General features: G+C 33.6%; 1 protein-coding gene and 1 long non-coding RNA gene across 5 annotated transcripts in view; one reads left to right on the top strand and one right to left on the bottom strand.

The window, feature by feature from the left end:
- The window catches only part of cdh12b (cadherin 12b), a 321,993-nt gene that overhangs the window by 139,254 nt on the left and 161,388 nt on the right, over positions 1-21,351 (bottom strand). The window lies entirely within an intron of this gene.
- Positions 13,529-20,526, top strand: LOC101883229 (uncharacterized). 2 transcript variants are annotated; one of them, XR_012388157.1, is made up of 6 exons: positions 13,529-13,920; positions 14,034-14,134; positions 14,247-14,301; positions 14,487-14,556; positions 15,074-15,175; positions 19,601-20,526. It is a non-coding gene; the product is annotated as an uncharacterized lncRNA (long non-coding RNA). The 2 variants fall into 2 exon arrangements; XR_012388156.1 differs by lacking the exon at positions 14,247-14,301 and having other exon boundaries at positions 13,808-13,920; positions 19,601-20,046.

The raw sequence follows: 21,351 nt of genomic DNA, 5'->3' as shown, positions 1-21,351 counted from the left end.
TTAAGTTATTATATTTTATGGCTCAGTAGGGACAGGGTGGGTATTCTTTGATTGGTATTTGGTTACTAATACTGTATGTATGTATGCATGTATGTATGTATCACATTTTTCTGAAACAATAAAAGTATAAAAACAACAACAACAACAACATTAATAATAATAATAATAATAATAATAATAATAATAATAATAATAAAAACAACAACAATAAAAAGGGGGTGTGAAAACCATTCCCCTAAACCATCATTGGGAGATGAGCAAATTAAACTTAACTGTACAAATGAGATTGTTTGAATTCATACAAATTAACCACTAAATCAAAAAGTTACGAATTGTTGTGAGATAGCGTTGATTATTCAAATTGATAATTTTTAGCAGAAGTCCAAAACCACTTCAAACAAGCATAAAAAACTTTTTGCATACATTGATTGATTTTTATTTGAAATTTACTGTCTCCATTATTCATTTCTAATGCAAAACTTCAAAATACTCAATAAAATAGGTTTCAAATATGATGTTTTATTATATAAAATCATGTATTTGACAATTAATTTAGGTTGTTTGGAGGTCCAGCACATCAGTGGCTGTTCACTACTCATAAGAGCAACCTTACCATAGACACTCATTCTGGAAACTGTTACTTATTATTACTTATTGTTTTATTTTAAATTTGACCCAGAGCAAACAGATGTAACTAAGAGCAATGTAATTAATATAATGAAATAATAACTTTCTATAAATTAAATACTCTGTTAAAATAAATGGCATTGCTCATTTGACTGATTTGCTTAGCATTATTATATGTTACCTTTTAAATGTTGTTTAATAAAAGAAATTTAATATACTAATAGTATTTAAAACTTTTATTTTGTATTGCAAAATCAGTCTGTGTTAATTAACAGTTTCTGTTATATTACCCAACAATTATCTGAAGACAGTGGATGGAATATGAATCAGTTGTAAAAGCATTTAATGATTAAAGGAAAAAAAATAAGCGTTGTCAAAATAAATCAGTTACAGTTAATATGATCAGCTCAAATTTAAGCAGAATTGTGAATCAGAACTGCACAAAGCAAATTGAATGTGAAATGTGAAACTTTGAATGTGAAATAGTTGCCAGATAAGATGATTTTAGAAAAGTCATCTTTCTGAAAATAGTATTTCCAAAAATGCTGGTCTTCTTGGATTTTCACACACAACCATCAGAGTTCACAGAGAATGGTCAAAGATAGCGAACATATTCAACGAGCGTCAGTTCTATGAGGGAAAACCCAATTTCACTTTAAGATTTTAAGCTGCTAAACTCAGTAAACATTCATTGCAGTGATCCAGTAATCAAATGCATTCAAACAAAAGCTACAAAACAGTGTTCATTTAACAAAAAACAGACTTATTGCATCAGAGAAGGCATTGATATTCATGGCCATTTGTCACTGAATTGTTCATTCAAGCTCTGTCATGTTTTGTGATTGTTTCTAAAGAAGGTGTTGTGAAATGTAGACTGAATGGAATGAATGTCAAAACATCGAAGCACAGATTATATGCACACTTCATTTCTTGGATGGATATAGCAAACCATCGTCTCGCCTGTAACGTTTTGATGGATGAGAACTATAATGAAGGTACAGACAATTGCAGGGATCTCAAAGAGTAAACATATATGTACAGTGCTCAGCATATATATGTACACCCCTCTAAAATCTATCTTTCAAAATCATATTTTAAATAGGAAGCTATACAATATTATATATGTGCAAATACATTAGATTGGTCAGTACTGAAGCCAAATCTGGAGCTTATGTAACAAAATAACTTACGTTAATGGTACAAAAACTACTATACCCAAATTTATGTTATAGAAAAATAATAAATACAATTTTTAAAAAAGAGGAAAAATCAAGAGAAGCAAAAAAACAATTGAAATTTTAGTTCAAACTTTCTAGGATGTATTTTGGTCCCACTTTATATTAAGTGACCTTAACTAATATGTACTTACACAGGAATTAATAGTTTGTTGAAATGTACTTATTAAGTAATGTATTTACTGTGTACTTATGCTTGATTAAATACATGTATATAATTACATCTGTAATTAACTTTTCTAATTACATTTGTAAATACACTGTTGACCATCCCCACACCTTAACCCACATTTAAACCTACCCATACCACCAAACCTGTCTATAACCCAACCTCTATCCCAACTCAAGAGCATCACAAGTGTTCTAAAATACATTATAAAGACAGTAAGTACATTGTATTTATTTTTTGATGTAAGTACATATAGTTAAGGACACTTAATATAAAGTGGGATTTGTTTTTTTTTATATAATTATTTTGTATTTTGTATTATTTTTCAATTTCTGAATATGTTTGGTGACAAAATTTTTTTTTTATTAAATATATCTGTTTAATAAATCTGTTTTGTTCAAATACACCAAAATACATTGCCTATATTCACGGAGAAATGGATAAATATATTCAATTTCAAAATAGGGTGTACTCAATTATGCTGAGTACTGTATATATGTGTTACTGAAATCTGAAATAAGTGCTTTCTATTTTAATGTGTTTTAAAACTGAACATTCAATAAATAGTAAAGTAAATAATTTTTCCAGATCGCAGTGTCAAATCTTACAGTGTTCTCTTTTTTTCTTTTTTTCTCTGCAGATACTTTTTATTGTTTCAAAACATTAAGAAAAAATATGAAAGATATATACGTTTTAGCAAACAAACACCAACCAAAGAACACCCACGCACTCCCACACAGGGCCATAAAAAATATACACATACAGTTGAAGTCAGAATTATTAGCATGCCTGAATTATAAGCCCGCTGTTTATTTTCCCCCCAATTTCTGTTTAACGGAGAGAAGACTTTTTCAACACACTTCTAAACATAATAGTTTTAATAAGCCTTTTTAATAACTGATCTATTTTATCTTTGCCATGATGACAGTAAATAATATTTTACTAGATATTTTTCAAAACACTTCAACACAGCTTAAAGTGACATTTAAAGGTTTAACTAGGTTAATTAGGTTACCTAGGCAGGATATGGTAATTAGGCAAGTTTTTGTATATTGATGGTTTGATCCGTGGAATATCAGAAAAAGTATATAGCTTAAAAGGGCTAATAATTTTGACCTTAAATTGGTTTAAAAAAAATAATAAACTGCTTTTATTCTAGCCTGAATAAAATAAATAAGACTTTCTCTAAATGAAAAAATTTCGGCAGACATACTGTGAAAATCTCCTTGCTCTGTTCAACATCATTTGTGAAATGTTTAAAAAAGAAACAAAAATGATGTCCTTCCAGCTGCAACCCAGTACTGTAAAACACCCAGACACTCTGACATTCACACACATACATTTCGCCCGTTTTAGTTTGTTCAATTTACCAGTACTGCATATCTTTGGACTGTAAGGGAAGCATCCAGAGGAAACCCACACCAACAAAGAGAGAACATGTGAACTCCATAGAAATGTCATTGCCAGGACTCAAACCAGTGACCTACTTGCTGTGAGACAACCACTGAGCCATCGTGCCACCCCCGAAAAGTATGTAATAAACATTGTAATAGCATTACAAATATATATAGTTTTTTCAAAGTTGTGTGATGAATATTCATTAATGGGGTGTTTTGAGATTAGAATTATGTTTGTAGTGTTGACAGCAGGAACAGAAACAGGTTTGTGTGTTTGTACCAAAAATATATATGATTTTAAGTGCTAAACATAATAAAGCATTAAAATATTTGGCATTTTTTGTTTGTTACATGGCGTCGCAGTGGCGCTGTAGGTAGTGCTGTCGCCTCACAGTGAGAAGGTTGCTGGTTCGAGGCTTGGCTGGGTCAGTTGGCGTTTCTGTGTGGAGGTTTCATGTTCTCCCTGCATTTGCGTGGGTTACCTCCAGGTGCTCCGGTTTCCCCCACAGTCCAATGACATGCAGTACAGGTGATTTGGGTAAGCTAAATTGTACATAGTGTATATGTGTGCATGGGTTTTTCAGTGATAGGTTGCAGGAAGAAGGAATTAGCTGCGTAAAACATATGCTGGATAAGTTGGCGGTTCATTCCGCTGTGGTGACCCCAGATTAATAAAGGGACTAAGCCGAAAAGAAAATGAATGAATAAATGAATGTTTGTTACATTTCTGGTGCTTTGGAATGCAGATTTAACCCAAACTGTGAAAACGGTCACGCACTGCTGTAGTTTGTCATGCATTTCAATGCTTATGTGTTGCAGAGAGAAAAAGACAGACATGTTTTTTGTAAGTTTTTTTTTTTTTTTTTCATAAGGTGAAACATAAAAGTGTGAGTTTGTGTATGTGTGTGTGTGTGTGTGTGTGTGTGTTTGTGTGTGTGTGTGTGTGTCTGTGTGTGTTATGAAACAAACACACCATCCCCAGCAGATGGAGGCAGTCTCAGGTGGATAAACGGCTGATCTAATCACAAGCAATTAAAGAGAATACAACATTGTACTTCCACAAAACTGCAGCAACACACTCACAACAACAACTAAAACAAAAGAAAAGCGGAAGGAACTGCACATGAACAAGCCATCAAAGTCTGTAAGGCTCAATAAACAAATTAGTTGTGACAACAGCTTTTCAAACTAACAGATTTTCTGCGATGACATCAGAAACATGTTTTTTTCTGTGCCAAAATACTAATTAAATAATAATATAATATAATATAATATAATATAATATAATATGATATGATATAATATAATATAATATAATATAATATAATATAATATAATATAATATAATATAATATAATATAATATAATAAATATAAGGGTGGCGCGGTGGCATAGTGGTTAGCACTATTGTCTCACACTAGAATGACACTAGTTCAAGCCCCGGCTGTGTTAGTGGCATTTCTGTGTGGAGTTTGCATGCTCTCCCGGTGTTGGTGTGGGTTTCCTTCGGGTGCTTTAGTTTCCCCCACAGTCCAAAGACATGCGCTATAGGTGAACTGCATAAACTAAATTGGCTGTAGTGTATGTGTATGAATGAGTGTGTATAGGTGTTTTCCATTAATGGGTTGAAGATGGAAGGGACTAAGCCGGAGGAAAATTAATGAATTATATTATACTGTATTATTTATCGTTCATTGATTTTCTTTTTGGTTTACGGAATGAACCACCAACTTATCCAGCATATGTTTTATGCAGCAGAGGTCCTTGCTGCAACCCATCACTGGGAAACTACATTGTATTGTATTGTTTAGTATTATAAAATATATATATATATATATATATATATATATATATATATATATATATATATATATATATATATATATATATATATATATAGATATATATATACTTTTTTTTTTTTTTTTTTAAGATTTATATTTGGCCTTTTTGCCTATATTAAGTGGACAGGACAGTATCAAGAAGTGAGAGAGAAGGGAATGGAAATATCCTCGAGCAAAAAAAATAAAATAAAATTCAAATTTCCGTTTAATTTAAATCCTCAGAACACTGTCATAGACAAGTAAATAATGTTGCATGTCGTTATTTTCCATTGTGGATTTTCATTTATTTCATTTACATGTTATCAAGAGCATGAAAAGGCACCTATGTCATAATATCCTCAATGTATTTTAATTAACTAAGGAAAGATTTTCTTGTATGTCTGAAGTAAGGAAACATGACACAGCAACACCATTCTTTTCTTAAGGTATTAACTTTAAATATAACAAGAAACATTCCCTTTCTAGGGAATGTGATACTGTGCTATTGGAATAATTATACACTGTATGCATACTGCCCAAATGTTTATTCTTGTTAAATTTTTAAATTTAGGACACACTGTTGAATTCTATGGCTTTCCATATGAGAACACAATAAAATACTTATCTGGCAAAAAAAAAAAAAAAAAAAGGAAATATCCTTGAGCCAGGATTTGAACTCAGGACAACCTGAAGTGCTACTGCACCCAACACAATCTCACGGCAATTCGTAATTTTTTCATTTAGTGGCTAATTCGTACAAATTCGTACGATCTAATTCGTACATTTTAGTACGATTTGCATATCCCCCATTGACGGTTGGGTTTAGGGGTGGGGTTAGGTGCCACGCCTCCTTTTTAAAATCGTACATTTTCATACGACTGAACTCGTACGAATTCGTACGAATTAGCCACTAAACTGCCAAAACGTAAAATACTTACGTTTTCTCGTGAGATCAGGCTGCTGCACCATATGTCAGCATACTAACCACTGGGCTATTGTGCTGCCGTTATATTATATTTTTAATTTAATCTATAGTTTTTGTTCAGCAAATATACTATATATGATATATGAGATGATATGGTATCATATCATATCATATTGTATTTTTATTTAATCAATAGTTTTTATTCTGCAAATATATTATATATGATATTATATGATGTTAAACAATATGATACGATATGATATGATATGATATGATCAATTATATAATATTAATAAATATAATATAAAATTAATTTAATCAGTAGATTTTATTCAGCAAAGATGCATTCAATTTATCAAGTGACTAAAATGATTTTAATTTTCAATAATAATTCTGTTATCACATATAATATAATCAACAAATCATCATGTAACAATGATTTTGGCTCATGTCATGAATACTGCTGTAAGGATTGTGACAAGTTTTGCCATCACATACAAAATGTTTATTTTAAAATAATTTTTTGTTTCTTTATTTTTTTCTGTATTTTCTGAATCAAAATAACATTTAGCAGTATTTCTTATAACTGTACTTTCCATCAAATAAGCCAGGCCTTGCTGAGCGTCAGACACTCGTACCAACCCTAAACGATTAAATGAACTGAGCTGAACACGAAACATTTCCTACTTAACTGCAGCCTCTAAGAAAGTGCAGAATGATCTCAGTTGTCATAGTGATATTTAGCATATTAATTTCGAGCGCGCAATTCATTAACTGATACAAAATGTTCAATCTTTAATTATTCTCTGCATGACAGGTAGAAAAACGTCTTTTTTCTTCACCTTGCTAATTTAGGCCTAAATATGGATCGCATTTCAAAATATGAATAACCTATAAGAAAAAAGTTAAGGAAAGGTGTTGAAAAGCAATTTTACTCTCAAGACAGCGGCATCAGCTCACTCTGAATTAATCTGCAAGAAAATGAGTGATACTGCAAGAAACATTAGCACTTTTTAACTAAGCCTTCTATACAATTGAAGCAGAAATCTCATTATTGTAAAAAAGAAAAAGTTGGATTAAGAAATGTGGAAAGTGTTATATTGGCAGTGCAGATAAATGACATCATTATTCCCTTTTCTTTAACCAATCTATGCCAGCACATTTGTCATCTACAGTATAGGTTAACATGCAAAGTCTTCATTTCTAAATGCATTCAGCATTCAGCTAACGTGCATAATTTAGGGCAGATTTATCCGTGCAAATGACTTCACATCTGGAGAATTACTTTGGCATCAGGTTTTTTTGGCATGAGCTTCAGGGAAGTGTGAGATTACTGTTGCGTGATGGTTTTTGGGGTTTCGGATTATTGTGGTGCTCAGGTTCCTGCATCAAACATTTTTTCACAGACATTTTTTTGCCCTTCATTGGTGATCATGAATTCCAATTTCTTCAAATTCACGAAATGCGATCTTGAATTTGGAGTAAGTATCCTTAAACTGGATTCACTATAACACTGAAGGCACTGATTGTCTTCACACTGTCTATTATGATGGATAGCATGCTGCAAGGATGTGGATGAGCTGTCTTGTTTCTAGCTTCGAAAAAAGAAGTTTTCTATAGAAGCTGTAGCAGGGACAAGAGGAGGAGACAAACTTTGAATGCTGGCATTGAAGCATTGAACTTTGAAGGTTATATTCCCCTTATATATTCTGATGTCTTCTACAGTTCACTGCAGGTACTGTATGAATAGATAAATAGATGTTTTGATTGGAAGTGTATATAAAGGGGATTTGGATCAGGGGTCTTCAGCCTTTTGAGATTAGACTGTGGAGTGCAGACCAGTGTCAGGGTCAGAGGGTGTAGGCATTTGTTTTTTTTTGCATTTGTTTAATTTACAGAATATGAAAGCACCAAATAAAGCAACAGTTTATACAAAATAAAAAGAATTGAAAATAATACTTAGGATTTTTTTCTGCTGTGTGCAATTTTGCATACTGGCTCTTAAATCACAAGCACAAAAAATACAATGGCATATATGCAGTGGGAAATAAGTAGGAACCATGTCACCATTTTTCTCAGAAAACATTCGGTTACACTTTATTTTAATGGTCCATTTGAGTAGTGGACTGTCTGCTTAATATCTGTTGATACAGACATTTACCAGACATTTAACTGACTCTGAGAAACTTTGCAAGTGCATGTCAACTTGCACTAGCCCTAACCCCAACCCCAACCCTAATCCCAACCTAACAGTCTACTTATAATCTAATAAGAATTAGTTGGCATGTAGATGCATTGTAACTTATGCTCAACAAACAGACCATCAAAAAATGTTAACTTGAAATTTTCACCAAAAGTGTGTAACAACCAGATGAATTAAAATAAGCAAAGAACATAAAACTAATTAGTTTACAATTTATGTGTAATAAATTAAATGACATGGGGTAAAATTATTGAACACATGAAGAAAGGGAGGCGTAGAAAGGCAGTGAAAACCCAGACAGCAGCTAATATTTCTTAGTAGTTCTTCAGCAATCCTCTGCTCTTCAACATTGTAAATGAATATTAGCTGCTTAAGTCCAACATCTACATTAGCAGAATGATGAAGATGAAACCAGGGTGAACATTTCAGCAAGACAAGGATCCAAAACACAGCCGACGAAACTCTTAAATGGTTTCAGAGAAAGAAAATCAATCTGTAGAATGGCCCAGTCAATCACCTGATTTGAATTCAATTGAAACTACAAAATAAAAACCAGATTTGATAGACGGGACCATGTGGAAGAAATCCCACCTGAGCAATGTGACTTCTTTCTCCATACAAGCAGCGTTTTTAAGCCATTACCAAAAAAAAAAAAAAAAAAAAAAACCTTTTATATTAAGTATTAAATACATTTCAGTAGTGCAGTGCATTATCTTTGTGTCATGCTACTGTTATTACACATAATCTTTCAGATTTGGTTGTTTTGTTTCATTTTATGCTTGTATTGTTTGGGTTTTTACCAAAATCTGAATAAAGAAATTCCAAAAATATCCATGTCAACAGCTGCTTTAGAAATATTATTCCATGGAAAAAAATATTACATGTCCAATACTTATTTTCCCCCCTTGTACATTACATTTTTTTTTTCTCTGAATATTCTCTCAACTCTTTCACAGCCCAGGTCGTGACTTTGGGGTTATGCTATTATCCAATACAGGGAAAACATTAGTCAGATGGCTTGCGAATATACAAGTCTGTATTTGATCAGGATGTGTGGTCTTAATGGTTTTTGAAGCTGAAGCTTGATAACAGCTGGTGCTTTACAGGAAGTATATAAGAATTTTGATATTTAATTATATATCTATTCATATATTGCCATCTAATCATCATCTAAGGTGATACATGCATCATACCTTTAATACATGCATCAATCCATCATCATCAAAACATCCATCATCATCTATGACTCAATCCATCCACAAATCCATCAATCTATACTTCAATCTATCATTACATATGGTTCTATCCATCCATTATCATGTATGGTTTCATCCACCTTTTCATCTATTTATTGTCATCTAAAATTCCATCCACTCACCATCATCGATAGTTCTATTCCACCATTGGCATCTACAGGTCCATTCATTAATCCATTGTCATATAGTTTAACAGATAAATCCACCTACTGTCATCTCATCACTTAAGGCTGAGTGCTTGGATGATAATCTGTTGATCATCATCTAAGGCTCCATGCATCCACCCATTGACCCATCCATCCATCCTTTTAAAATAAAGCATCTGTGCTTCTGTTCCATAGGGGCGTCCATCTACTGTCAAATATGGTTTGATCAATTAATTAATCTTCCAATCTTTTTATCAAAGCATCCACCCATCCATTGTCATCTAAGTTTCGATTCATCCACCCACCATATGTAATTATGTCCTTTATTATATACAATTCCATTTACTAAACGATTGTTATGAATGTTTCCATCTATCGAGCTATCCACCCATCATCTACAGTCTCATTCCTCCACTCACCATCATCTATCATCAATCATTTCCCTTTCAATCGTTTTATTGTTGTCAAACCATCTATCTTCAAGTATGGTTTCAGGAATGAATTTGTTGTACTGTAGGATTTCATCCATCATATAAAGTTTCATACATCCACCCATGATCTTCTAAGGTTGTATATATATCCATTGTTTATTTTTTTTAACTGTTATCAACCCATCCATCTTCACATAAGTTTATGGTATGGTATGGTCATCCATACCTCCCTCCCTCCATCCATCCATCCATCCATCCATCAGTCTATAATCATATGTGGATTATCAACTATCCAGGCATCCAATAATTTTTTATATGGTTTCATCTGTTTGTCCATTGATCCGTCTGTCCATCTGTCTTTCCTTCCAACCAACCATCCATCCTTCCATCCATTCATCCATCCATCTATCCATTCATCCATCCATTCATTCGTCAATTCATCCATCCATCCATTCATCCATCTATAATCTTATGTCGTTTTATCATCCATCCAGACATCCATTTATATATGGTTTAAATCATCTGTCCATTCATCCGTCTGTCCATCTGTCTTTCCTTCCAACCATCTATCCTTCCATCCATCCATTGATTTGTGGTCTATATTCATATGTGGGCTTTATCATCCATCCAGGCATCCATCTATTTTCATTCATGGTTTCATGCTTTTTTTTTATCCAAGCATCCATCCATTCATTGTCATCTACATTGCTGTTCATCCACCAAATATCTGCAGTTCCGTCCATTAATACCTATGATTCCATTCATTATTTCATTGCTATCAGTGGTTCTATTAATCCATCCACCAACCTACCCACCTATTATTTAAAGTTTCATTCATCTGTCCATCCAGGGGTCACCAACCCTGTTCCTGGAGAGCTACCTTCCTGCAGAATTCAGTCTCAACCCTGATCAAACACACCTGAACCAATTAATAGTACCTAAAGCAGCACTAATTACAAACAGGTGTGTTTGGTCAGGGTTGCAACCGAAATGTGCAGGAAGGTAGCTTTCCAGCAACAGGGTTGATGACCCCTGTGTCCATCCATCCATCCATCCACACATGCATTCATTCATACATCCACCCACAATCATCCAAGGTACGTACATATTTATAACTTTGAATGATCATGGGTGGATCTTTCAGTCTTTTTTTATTGTTATCAATCCATCAATCTTCACATAAGGTTATGGTATGGTCATCCATTCATCCATCCATCTATCAGTCTATAATCATATATGGTTTTATCATCCATCCAGGCATACATTTTTTTTTTATATATGGTATCATCCATCTTTTAATCTTTTTTTATCTAAACATCCATCCATCCATCGTCATCTAAGCTTCTGGTCATCCACCAATCATCTGCAGTTCCATCCATTATGAGCTGTGATTACATTCATTATTCCATTATCATTGCTTCTATCCATCCATCCTTCCATCCATCCATCATTTAAAGCTTTATTTATCCATTTGTCCATTCATCCTTCTGTCCATCTATCTTTCCTTCCAACAATCCTTCAACCATCCACCCATCCGTCCATCCATCCATCCATCCATCCATCCGTCCATCCATCCATCCAAAACAGAACATTCTGTACAGAGTTTTGAGAAATGACTGCAGAAATTATATTTAAAAATGTGTCTCTTTACAAACCCTTGGCCAAGTTTTGCGAAACCACATAATCAGTACAACAATAATGCTTAAATTGTTTATAAGCAGCGCCTTGTTCCCCAACACGTTTGAGCTTTGAACAGAGTGTTTAGAGTTGCATCTCTGCGGCATTAGCGTTCCTCACAGTACGGGGCTGTAAACAGTCTTATCAGGTGCACATTCCCAATCACGCTTGAGTCTCATTAAATGCACACAGTAAAGCTGACCTCTCTTTTAACCAAGCTATGTTGTGAGACACACACAGGTGAAGATTGGCTTGTTTAAGATAAGCTCCCCGGCACAAAATCCATTATTATCTGCTACTGGTTGCTGTCAGCCTGCAAGGTCAACCCTAGATGAGGAATTCAGAAGAGGCTCAATCTGGCTTGGAACAAATTTGGTGCAGACGAAGCTCTTCTGATCCCAGCAAGGTCAAGTATTACTTAAGTGCTCAAGTGTGCTGTTGCATTCTGGGTAAGCACGCTGGTAAAGAATTATCTCGATGAATCCATGAGATTGTGCTCATTTGGACCGGGGGCAAAAAGACAATAATTTATCAGCAATGACGTTCTACTGCCATGTGCGTGAATACACATGATGACCTCAATACTTTAAGAGCATGTATTAAATAAATGATAGAGGGAAGAGTATGTATATATTGCATTGCTCCCTTCAGTAATAAGCAGCAAATGCATTATTATTAATATGGAAAATTAGATTTTAAAGTAAGGTTAATATTGTTAAACATTGACTTGCCTAATAACCCTGAATTGCCTTGTTAACCTAATTAGCCCAGTTAAGTTCTTAAATTGCACCTTAGGTTGAATGCTACTAACCTTAAAAATATCTAGCAATAATAATTAATAATTCTGACTTCAACATACTCACCGGCCACTTTATTAGGTACACCTTACTAGTACCAGCTTGGACCCACTTTTGCCTTCAGAACTGCCTTAATCCTTCGTGGTTTAGATTCAACAAGGTACTGAAAATATTCCTCAGAGATTTCGGTCCATATTGACATCTGTCATCTGGAACCAGTCTGGGCATTCTCCTCTGAACTCTGGCAAAAACAAGACATTTGTGCCCACAGAACTGCTGCTCACTGGATATTTTCTCTTTTTCTGACTATTTTCTGTAAACCCAAGAGATGGTTGTGCATGCAAATTCCAGTACATCATCAGTTGCTAAAATACTCAGATCAGCCCATACCATTCATCCCATAAAGGTATGTCCTGTATTTCCCTTTCTATGAAGGGTGGAATGAAAAAACATTAAAGAGTCGATCCTTCCTATGAGCAACTCATACTGCTGAACCACCAGGGGAAACCCCTTGCTCCTAAATGCGAGTCTGTTCTGTCCTTTTGTTTTAGATAGGCATGAAAACACTTTGAAATAAATATTAATACGGCGGGATTCCCTTTCCTTTTCATTACAGGTGTCGTGGTCCCTCCTATGCAATCCTCAAAACAGTCAAATACACTGTAAAAAATTCCTGTAAATTTACGGTGAAAATAAACAGCAAAATACTGTTTTGATGTAAAAACAGCAAGTTGCCGTTTTTTACAATGCATCATGGGAAGACTTGCTCACTTCAGTTTGAGTGGTTGAGCAACAACAGTAAGGTCACTGTAATTTAACGGTTTTATACCATATTTTTTTCTGTGTACACAAGACGCCATTTTGGATTTTCTACATGAGGTAAGTTTGCAGCTCCAAATGTGACTAACTATCTGTAAAGTACCTGTTAGTTTTTAAAATCACATGTAAACATCCAATAAACACACAACTGCAACAATGATTTGACTGTGTGAATTTGAAAAGCAAGATTAGCATAAGGACTCGGTAACGTTAGTCCTCACATCTCCTGGAGCCTGGATGGATATTTTACCTGAACTTTTAGGAACAGTGCAAATGTTGAACGTTATAATTTGTGGTTACATGAACTGGTACATTGCCCTGCATTTTATGACAGATTTGAACTGCGTGCCTCTGTTTGAAACTCCAAGGTACTTACAAGAAAGGATAATTGGATAATTTGGATATTTTCGACGAGGTAAGAAGCTATATCTGTAAACGTACTATCTTTAAATTACTTATTAATTTTAAATATCATGCCATAAACATCCAATCAACATATAACCAAAGCACCTGTTTATTGAATTGCAGGATCCGACCGTGTGAATGTCTTGAGAAGAGAAAGGGGGTAACTTTAGCCTAATTTAGCAAGCTAACGATAGCTGGAGGACTCATTTTCACATCACACACAGGTAAGAATGTTAAACCTAGATTTTACATGAACTTTGAGTGAAGATTGTACAGAATCTTTTTTTTTCATGTGGTTACATGTGTAACTTGCATATTTGGTCCATTTTATTACAGATACACCTTTTCATCTGCAACTCCGGTGCTTCTAAAAATAACATTTTAAGATTGAGTGAGACCTTTGTTATTTTTACGTTATTGCAGTTGGTTTATATAGAAATTGACTAGAGTTACGATCAGATTTTATGCTTGGTAACGTTACCTAAAGTGGCAGAGCTTTTAATCTTTTTGATGATGTGAGTAAGGAGTAACTGCTATTATAATGAAAATTCTTTACAATTCATTTTTGACCAATAGATGTCTGCCACCACTGCTAATCTTGAAAAGATGGGTAACCTGCCTGTGACTCCTCATTTGATTCTGCCTGGTAAGTATTTTGTGATTAAGATAGGGAAAAAATCTAATTTGTGTCCCGCTATAGACTTTGCTGGTTTGTATTTGACGAAATAGATTCATTCATTTTTAATTCATTAAAGCAAAGTCTCATTTAGTTAGAAATGTATGTATTTGTTTTGATCTGATAAAGAAATAAAACTTGCCTAAAACTTGCCAAAGAAATAAACTTGCCTTTTAGAAGCCTAGTTATCCTTTAGTATTACTATTGACATACTATTGTCAATGTTTTAACACATGCTTAAGACATTCTGTCACTTTTCATTATCTTTGAATCTCAGATTACCTGGTTTGATTTCATGTAGTTGCTTATTATAGTTATTTAAATATTTATTTTAATTTTGAAAAATTATATTGTATGGCTTTATCACATCTTGCATAATTTTATCATGGCCCTTTCTACACCAAGCCTTTCAAAACAAATGATAAATCACATAATTAATCTCCAGAATAATTCCTAAATAATACTTTAATCAACCAATTTATTAAAGGTTCAGATGATACTTTGGGCCAGTGGATAAAACAATGGATGATCAGCATGGAAGGCAAAGTAATCTGTGAGGGAGAGCATGCACACTGGAATTCCTTCAAAGGTAATATGTTTGCACTTACATATTTTTTGTTTAATTTAGCATGAGGACTTCATGGAATAGAATATTGTTATGTCCAACTTGTCACATGTGTGTTTGTGTGTATACACTACAAGTGAAAAGTTTGGAATCAGAAATATATTTTTATGTCGTATAATAAGCTTCTTGTGCTCACAAAGGCTAAACAATACTGTAATAGAAACAAGGACAAATACAGCAAAAACTGTGATATAGTGAAATGTCAGTTAAATAGTATATACTTATCATAAACTAATTAAATCATGTACTGGTATTTTATTGCATTTAGTTTAAAATGTGATTCTTGTATTTTAAAGTTAAATTTTGATCATCATTAAAAATACTAGTCCTCAGTGTCACATAATTCTTATGGTGCTTAATATAACCATCTGCTAAGAATAAACATTTATTGTTGTTGTCATAACTTTGTGAAACAATACAATACACATTATTCATTCATTTTCTTTTCGGCTTAGTCCCTTTATTATTCCAGGGTTGCCACAGCTTAATGAACCGCCAACTTATCCAGCACATGTTTTATGCAGTGGATGCCCTTCCAGCTGCAACCCATCTCTGGGAAACATCCATACACACCCATTCACACACATACACTACGAACAATATAGCCAACCCAATTCACCTGTACCACATCTTTAGACTTGTGGGGTAAACCAGAGCACCAGGAAGAAACCCACGCAAACACGGGGAGAACATGCAAACTCCACACAGAAACGTCAACTGACCTAGCCAAGTCTCGAACCAGTGACCTTCTTGCTGTGAGGTTACAGCACTACCTACTGCGCCACCACGTCAGTACACATTATACAATACTATTTCAAAGTACCATTGAAAATTAATTACTTTTACTCATCAAACTAAATTGTTCAAGCATGAAAGTAAATTAGACAACGCAGTAGTGCTGTCACCTCACAGCAAGAAGGTTGCTGGTTCAAGCCTCGACTGGGTCAGCATTTCCATGTGGAGTTAGCATGTTCTCCTTGTGTTCGTGTGGGCTTCCTCCGGGTGCTCCGGTTTTCCCCACAGTCCAAAGACATGCGATACAAGTGAATTGGGTAAGCTAAAATTGTCTGTAGTGTATGAGTGTGAATGAGTGTGTATGGGTGTTTCCCAGTGATGGGTTGAAGCTGGAAGGGCATTCGCTGCGTAAGACATATGATGGATAAGTTGGCGGTTCATTCCGCTGTGGCGACCCCAGATTAATAAAGGGAAAAAGCCAAAAAGAAAATGAATGAAGGAATGAATAAAAGTAAATACATTTTTTATAATGCAAAAAAGATTTTAAAAAAAATTTACTTTTTTTTTTTTTATCAAACAATCGTAAAAGAATGTATCAGTTTCCAAAATACTTTGAAGCTTTTTTTTAGCACTGATCATTATAAGAATCAATATTAGTGGTTTTGTACCAATAATATAATGATTTCTTAAGGATCATGTGACACTAAATTAAATGTGAAACTACGTTCAATAAGAAAAAAAATAAAAATTGAAAATTTTGAATTATTCAAATTGTGTAGTAACTAGGGATGTAACAAAATTGTAAATACCGTCATACTGCAATAGTAATTTTTTTCAATATTACCGTAGGCGCATGACTCAATAAAACTATTTTTCTTAGAAAAGTTTGCTTAGGCGAATGAAGCGAACGGGAGGTAGCGGGAACTACAATTCCCATCAGCCCAGGCGTGGCCATCATCCTTTGCAGTCTGTTGTCGCTACATATCCAGTAATGCGGAAATGGAGTGTGGTGCTAGTAGCGGGGAAGAAAAAGAGCTGGAAATGATCAAACCTAAAGTGGGTTTCAAATCGGATGTGTGGAAGCATTTCGGTTTCTCTCTAAAAAGATACAAGAAAGGAGAAAAGGTGACAGACAAAGAAAAAACCCGGTATGCAGGCACTGCCAGACTGTTGTGAAATATAAGTCGGGGAATACGACTAAAAACAGTCATGGGGACTGCAGAACACAGCACACTTGTTAGATTGATGCAGACATTGACTTGTAATGCAAAGAGACCTCTATCTCACTCATGGCTTGTCCTCTCAAGTGGGGGAAAGACACAACGTTACCCACTGCTGTCAACCTTGGCTTAATCATATCTCTCTGTCCCAGAAACCTCAGTCCCAAATGAGAGGGTTTTTTTTCTGTTGCAGGGGACATGCCCAGAGATCCCAGCTTTTACCAGATTATAGTTATATGATCATTTCTTTAAAAAAACCATCTCTATCTAAGTGAGTGAGTGATTAAATGTTGAATGTGATGAGTTTTCAACAATACTAAATTGAAACTTTATATATATATATATATATATATATATATATATATATATATATATATATATATATATATATATATATATATATATATATATATATATATATAGTTTAATAGTTTTTTGTTATTAAAATTTAAAAATTGAAGTTCCTGTTTCGAAACTTACAGATAGATGGCTAATTTGTATGTCATTGATATGTTCAGTGCTAAGGTAAATAAACACTTTTGGCACTTTTTTCGAGTCTTTTCATTAGTTTTGTTTTTCCTGTAAATTATTCATTAAGTATGCCATTCATACCGAGGTATTATCGTACAGTGAAATTCTGATACTGTTACATCCCTAGTAGTAACACTTTAAAATTCAACATTTTTACTTTATTTTTGATTAAATAAATGCAGCCTTTGTGAGCAGAATAGCCTTTAAACATGACCTCTAAAAAATCTGTCCTTCAGATTAATATTTTAAATAGAATGCTTTACAATTATATATTTGTGCATAAACATTAGATTAGTCAAAGCCAAAATTGGAGCTAATAAACTTAGTACACGCCAGTGAATATTTTGATGAAAAAAAATAAATACAACTTTAATAATAAACAGGAAAAAAATATTACTCTGTTTAATAAAACTGTTTTGTTTAAATGCACCAATATATATTTGTCTATATTCACTGAGGAATTTATACAAATATACATTTTTTAAAGGGGCTGTTTATTTATGCTGAACACTATATGTGGTGTGTGTGTGTGTGTGTGTGTGTGTGTGTGTGTGTGTGTGTGTGTGTGTGTGTGTGTGTGTGTGTGTGCGTGCGTGCGTGCGTGTGTGCGTGCGTGCGTGCGTGGTCAAAATTATTAGCCTCCTTGATTTTTTTTTCTTTTTTCAATATTTACATATTTATGTTTAACAGAGCAAAGAATATTTCGCAGAATTTCTGATAATATTATTTCTTCTGGAGAATTTTTTTCTGATTTTTAGCTAGAATAAAAGTAGTTTCTATTTTTTTTAAAAACATATTAAGGTCAATATTATTAGTCCCCTAAAGCAATACATATTTTTGATTGTTTACAGAACAAACCATCGTTATACAATGACTTTAATTAACCTAATTAACCTAGTTAGGCGTTTATATGTCACCTTAAGCTAAACACTAGTATTTTAAGAAAATATAGGTAATTATTATCTGCTGTCATCATGGAAAAGATAAAAGAAATCAGTTATTAGTTTTTACAAATTAGTTATTAAAACTAGTATGTTCAGAAATGTTGAACAAATCTTCTCTTTGTTAAACAGAAATTGGGGAAAATATATATATATTATATTATATACAGTTGAAGTCTGAATTATTTGCCCCCTGTTTATTTTTTTCCCCAATTTCTGTTTAACGGAGAGAATTTCTTCTACACATTTCTAAACATAATAGTTTTAATAACTCATCTCTAATAACTGATTTATTTTCTCTTTGTTATGATGACAGTAAATAATATTTGACGAGATATACTTCAAGACACTTCTATACAGCTTAAAGTGACATTTAAAGGCTTAACTGTGTTAATTAGGTTAACTAGGCTGATTAGGGTAATCAGGCAAGTCATTATATAGCAATGGTTTGTTCTGTAGACTATCTAAACATTATATAGCTTTAAGGGGCTAGTAATTTTGACCATAAAATCAATATTTAAAAAAAATTAAAACTATTTTTATTCTAGTCAAAATAAAACAAAATATTATCAGATACTGTGAGCATTTCCTTGCTCTGTTAAACATCATTAGGAAAATAATGATAATAAATAATTCAAAAAAAGGGGCTGATAATTCTGACTTCAACTGTACATATATAATAGCAAATAGGGACTTTAACTATGTACACACACGTCACTGGTGTTGTTCAAAAATCAAACATTTTAACATTTGAATGCCCTTTTCATGTCTTTAATCTTCATCATATAATAATAACCTTTTTTCAGGGAAAACCATTTTAGTGCTGCAAAAATGCATGTGCTTTTTCACAAAATTTTTCTTTCAGAACAGAAAATCACTTTTGCAGATAGTTTATTTATTTTTGTAAGTCATACAGTTTTAAATACCTTGTTCACAGAAAATCTTTTATTCTTATTATTCAGATGCTTTGCTGGCATAAATCCAGAGAGGGGAACCAAGGCTGTGAGAGGAAATGTGACGTCAAAAAAAAAAAACTGGCAAGACAGTTCAGAAGAAGACCATGACTGTAAACCCCAAGGTTTCAAACCTTTTAAAGAAACTAATGGACTTTGAATGGGACTTTATTTAAAATGCAGCTTGCTTGCACCCCCCTACTTTTGCAACACAGAGGCCTTTTTTTCTTTATTTGCTGAAGCTCATTTTTGGGCTATATATTTTTATATTTTATATCCAAGACTAAATTGTAAAGTGGCTATTTATTAAATTTTTTCTATGACATTCGGTAAGTTGCTTCTTGTTGTACAATGCTGAAAACGATCTTAACATTTCTGGAGAACTTACAATTTTTGCCTGTTCTTTGGCTTAATATTTTCACAAACACAATGCAGACTTTATTTTGTGTTGTTTGAAAATAAAAAATGTGAAATATAACTTGGATTTATTTCTCTTTTTGAATCATTTTAATCTGAAATAATATGGTTAAATATGGATTGTAATTTAACAGCTTTATGCTTCTAAATAACAGATGCATGCTGTAGATAAAATGTAAAAAAGGTAGGGCACTGTATTTTTACCTTAGAATAACAGTGGTATGCTGTATTTTACAAAACAGTATCATGGTGTTAATTTAAAATGGCAGGGCACTGTATTTTTACAGTTCCATAACAGTAGATTACTGTGGCTAAAAAAACAGTATCATGCTGTTAATTTAAAACAGTAGGGCACTGTATTTTTACAGTTCCACAACAGTAGAATACTGTTGCTAACAAAAACAGTATCATGCTGGTAATTTAAAAAACGGTAGGGCACCATTTTTTTACAGTATGATAATGGCAACCACAGCTGCCAGTAGATTACCGTTTTTTTACAGGGAAATTTTTTACAGTGTAGCAGTGGGTGACACTTTATAGCAGCTGACACGCTCCATAGTGATAAATAGATGCTGTTTCCCAAGCGGATATTGTACAGGTGATTTGAAGTAGAGCGAAAGTCTGGGTGTTGGCTGCGTGACATTTACACATAATTAATAATAATAATAACAACATATGTCGGAGCCAGTGGTGTATTGGTTAGTGCTCACGGCGACCAGAATTCGATTCCCACCTCACGGTCCTATGCCAATCCTTCCCCTATTTCCCCCCATGCTTTCCTGTCAATGATCTCTACTGTCTTATCCAATAAAGTTGAAAACCCCCCAAAAATAATTATAAAAAATAAAAATATTAAAAGTAATAACATTAACATTTCAAACTATTTTTTTCTCAAATGAGCATAAAAATGAGGAAAGAATGCTTTCATTATAACATTAGATGTGTGCAGTTGACAGTGACAGCTCTGTTATTTAATGTAATCAGACAATTAAATTTAACCATTTAACTGTTGCTTTTGGGTGGTTATGATGGGCATATCAATATTTTTACATCCAATGTTGACAAGTATGGACCAGCCCATGTATCACCAACAACCATGTCACATTTAAAGTCACCTTTCTTCGCCATTCTGATGCTCAGTTTGGAGTGCAGCAGATTGTCTTGACCATGTCTACATGTCTAAATGCATTGAGTTGCTGCCATGTGATTGCCTGATTAGAAAATTGTGTCAGGGGTGATGCAGTGACGCAGTAGGCTCATCATGCTGTGGTCACTGGTTCAGGCCTTGGCTGAGTCAGTTGGCGTTTCTGTGTAACTTATTTTGTCCTTAAAATGGCTTTTAA

This window comes from Danio rerio, chromosome 12 (assembly GCF_049306965.1).
Source record: "Danio rerio strain Tuebingen ecotype United States chromosome 12, GRCz12tu, whole genome shotgun sequence".
NCBI lineage: Eukaryota > Metazoa > Chordata > Actinopteri > Cypriniformes > Danionidae > Danio > Danio rerio.
The sequence above is the reverse complement of the archived record's forward strand: the minus strand, read 5'-3'. Positions and strand labels throughout refer to the sequence as shown.